The sequence below is a fragment of the Aplysia californica genome, unplaced genomic scaffold (genome assembly GCF_000002075.1).
Source record: "Aplysia californica isolate F4 #8 unplaced genomic scaffold, AplCal3.0 scaffold00374, whole genome shotgun sequence".
NCBI classification, from domain to species: domain Eukaryota; kingdom Metazoa; phylum Mollusca; class Gastropoda; order Aplysiida; family Aplysiidae; genus Aplysia; species Aplysia californica.
Window position 1 is genome coordinate 56,310 of NW_004797644.1, and position 4,595 is coordinate 60,904.

Genomic DNA, 4,595 nt, shown 5'->3' on the forward strand with positions numbered 1-4,595 from the left:
CCTTGGTTCTGTATTGGGTCTAGCATTTTTAAGATGTGTGGTTTTGCCGATCCGTAGACTTGACAGCCGTAGTCAAGCCTGGACCGGACAAGAGAGATGTACAAGTGGAGAAGGTGTTTTGAGTCCCCTCCCCACTCTGGATTCTATAGAATTTTCAAAGCGTTTAACGCTTTCTGGCACCTCACACGAAAGTCTTTAATATGTGGTATGAATGTGAGCTTTTTGTCGAAAATGACGCCGAGGAAACGAGCTTGGACCTGGACTGGAATCCTTTCCCCGTATAGTGTCAAATCTGGCCGCAGCACACGTCTGCCTGTTCGGCAGAAGTGTACTGCAACCGTCTTTGACGGGGAGAGCTTGAAACCGTTATTGTTTGCCCACGTTCCGAGTTTGTGCAGCTGCGTTTACAGCTGCCTTTCCATAGATCTCAAATGAGGATTTTTCGAATGACAGCATATAAAAAAGTCGTCAACGTATAACGAGCTGTCTATGCTGTTTTGGAGGGTTTTCACAATGGAATGTATTTTTATTTCAAATAGGAGAGGAGAAAGGATGCTCCCCTGGGGGACTCCTTCCTCCTGTTGGTGGGGGTCTGGAAGGGAGGGTCCGACACGAACCTGAAAGGAACGGTTCTTCAGGAAGTTGCCAATGAAGGCAGGGAAGTGACCGCGTATGCCGAGTGCATGCAGGTCTCGAAGAATGCCGTACTTCCAGGTTGTGTCGAAGGCTTCTTCTAGGCAAAAAAAGATGGCGATCATGTGGCCTCTTTCAGCGACCGTCTCGCGTATAAAGGTCTCCAGGCGGACCAGGTGATCCAGAGTGGATCGAGTTTTCCTGAATCCGCACTGGAGATCGCTCAGCGAGCCCGTCGTTTCCAGAAACTACATGAGTCGCCTGTGAATAATCTTTTTCAATCAGTTTGCAGAGACAGCTCGTCTCTAGATAGATAGATAGATAGATAGATAGATAGATAGATAGATAGATAGATAGATAGCACAATTTCTCTCTCAACTGTATAGAAAGCTCTATGAGTATGACCTTTACAATCAATATTATTTAAAATATGTTCAGACATTTTTAACGTGCTGTTAGAAATTTTCAGTCGGCCATACACAAGCACCCGCTCAACCAAAACCCAGTATTGTGTAATTTTCAACAAAGACTGGCTTCTGGAGACAGTAAGAGGGTATGTGGGGTGGGGCGTCCGATCAACATCATTTTTGGAGTTAACATATTTCTGAAAAGTGAAAATGGGCTTCACTTTCGAATTATACCCCCCCCCCCCCCCCCCCCCCCCCCACCCAAAAAACCCCAAAAAAAACAATAGCAACAACAACAACAACAAAAAAAAAACCTGAACAATTTGGACCCATACTTCTGTGGCTTCATCATAAGTGAACATACAAGAATTGTGAGAATTGTTTTAGGTGGGGTATTTTTTAAGCCTTCGGGTTGTCCGCAAAGTCCCAACGTATTGGAATGTTTGTTCCTTTAAAAATACAGTGATTGACATGTTAGTGGTAGTAAAAATTAATGTAATTGCACACTATACAGAGATGCGTTTCTTTTTTTTTAAGATTATATTTTTACGTTCCTCTTCAAGCCGAAGGAAGAACCACTGACGCATTGCCATTCTCTGACCCCTGCTAGTCCCACGACAGTTTGCTCAACATGAATACCATTACGGTAAGGTCTATGGGTCTTTGTGTATATATGTAATATGTGGTAAGATATAAACATTTCAGTCATTTCCAAACCCAGGCTACTCTATGCCCTCGTTATCTCCATACTTCTGTATGCTTGTGAATCATGGACCTTGACGGTAGAGCTTCAGAGGAAAATCCAAGCAGCCGAAATGAAATGTTTTAGACGACTCTTTGGCATCTCATATACTGACCACGTCACAAAATATGAAGAAGTGCGCAGTTAAGTGAAACGACTCATGAGTCACGATGAAGTGAAGACTTGTTGTCTACTGTGAAAAGGAGAAAACTGAAGTGGTCTGGCCATGTAACAAGATCGTGTGGCCTACCCAAGACCATTCTTCAGGGAACTCTGCAGGGGAGAAGGAGAAGAAGGCAAAGGAGGAGGTCGACAGACTTCTTCTTCTTCTTCCTCGTTCTCGATGACAGCAGCTAGACAGTCAGTACGATGTCGCGTACAAACTGTGTAGTTCGCTTCAACTCTGAAAGACTGCCATAGAGTTTTCTCTCAAGGGGAGCCACATTCTGCCACGTCTGTGCGCTAAGGGTGGCGTAGCGCGGGCAGTGCTGAAGGATATGGTTGGCATCCTCTTGGTCGTGTCCACTTTCACAGATCACTGTTTCTCCCACTTTTAATTTGGTGTGCATGTGGTGTTTGAGTCTGTTGTGGCCACAACGGAGTCTAAAGATTGCGACCTGGTCTGCACTATTTAGTATGTAGTAGGGGTCATGTCTGTTGTGCTTAGGGTGGGACCTTTACCATCTGTTTCTTAAAGCAGTTTTTATTAGTGTTTTTGACTCTGAGAGATCCATGCCATCTTCAATCTGGGTCATTTTGGCTCCTTCTTTGGCTAAGTCGTCTGCTTTTTCATTTCCATGAATGTCACAGTGACCTGGTATCCACTGCAGAGTTTTGTTGGCTTGGGAGTTTAGATCACATAGGAGTGAAAGGAGTTGTCGTACTTGAGCTGTTTGTGGCTTTTGGAGAGCTTGTAGGACAGATTTGGCATCTGTGAGGATGGCGGTGTTGGCTTTAGAATTTTGGTGATTCAAGAAAATGGTGGCTGCTGTTTCGAATGCTGATGTTTCTGCTTTGTAGTTGGAGGATAGAGATCCTGTGGGGGTGGAATGGCTTTCTTTTGTCTCATCTATCTATTCTAAGTAGATACCTTGCCGATTTGAAGGCGCTGAAATAGAGAAGTGGGATTCACTGCTGTTTTGTCGCGACAGAGCCTCATCCCTTTACACAATGTTATCGCACAGGCTCGTAACTTTAAATCGCCTCCCGTCAAGCTGTCACGTCGCGGAACTTCGTTCGAGGACAAACGAACACGGTGTGCTTAGCCTAGCGATGACGTCAGTCCCCTGGACATATCCATCGACTGTCCTCAGAGCGAATAAGGCATCCCTTAATTGCCAAATTGGCATCTTTGTAGCTTGCAAAATTAAGAATGAGGCTGTCTTGAGCAGCACTGACACATGAATAATAATATCAGCAAAAGATGTATTTATCATTCAGCCTCTCTCTAACTACTAACAGAGCATATATTGTCAGCATGGCACTAATCTTTTTTGTTTATTGACGTTTTAACCACCTATAGCTCCTGTTTGGCATTTACTCATTGTTTTCTCCCCACTAATAACTTACCTGGCCCATAGGAGTCGGGCTGGCAAAAGGAGGAATCGTCTAGTGAAGATATATAAAGGTAGAATATAAGGAGAATTTAACGGGGAGCTATAGGCACTCGGCTGTCAGCGTCTGGGCAGAAAACAATAACTAAGCCTACCCCTCCCCCCCCCCCCCCCCTTTCCACCGTCACCCCAGCTAGACACCAAGTTCTATAATTAGCATTGACACATTTCCCCACTTTGTTACAACACAATGTTCTGTTCGGAGAACTGAGAAGTGCGATGAAGAACATAATTTGATCATATGATCGGAAACTGTTGTGTGCTGCCTTTGTCCAGCTTTGTAGAGTATCTGATTGTAGACTTGATCTGCTCGGGACAGCGTCACTGGTAAAGTATCAATTGATTTTTTGTCATCACACAGGACAGTTTTTATTACATATATTTAACGGGTCCAGTGCACGTCGATATTTTGTGTGGGGGTGTAGAAAGTACGAGTAAAGTACTGGAGGCCAGGACCAGCAGTTTATTGCCTCTCACTTTCAGTTTGTTTTCTGGCCTAGTAGTGTTTCTTTTTCTGTGCCGATCAAGTCAGTTCCTATTAACCCAGTAACTTCCGTCATACGTTTATTCATAATATTGTTTCTTGACACTACCGTATATTTTAGCTCTTTCACATTATATTACAATGTTTACAATGGTGTGTGGGGCGGGGGAAGGCGAAAGTAGGGGTATAAAATATTATGGAGAGAGAGAGAGAGAGAGAGAGAGAGAGAGAGTGTGTGTGTGTGTGTGTGTATGTGTGTGTGTGTGTGTGTGTGTGTGTGTGTGTGTGTGTGTGTGTGTGTGTTGTGAAGGAAGACGGTGGGGGAGGGAGAAATAGTCTTCGTGAATGACGGCCGGTCAGTTCTATAAACCACTAGCCGCCACTGCATATATAACATACATATAATAATATAATTAACTTATATAAGGGCTACACAACACCCAAGAGGATAATGATTTATTCTGCTCCATACACCCGAAAGCAGAGAATGAACCAGACCACGTGCCTTACATCATGTATGCACATCCACAGAGAGAGAGAGAGAGAGAGAGAGAGAGAGGGGGGGGGGAGAGTAGAGAGAAGAGAGTGGAGGTTGCGGGAGAGAGAGAGCAAGAGAGAGAGCGAGAGAGAGAGCGAGCGAGAGAGAGAGAGAGCGAGAGAGAGAGAGAGAGAGAGAGAGAGAGAGAGAGAGAGAGAGAGAGAGAGAGAGAGAGAGA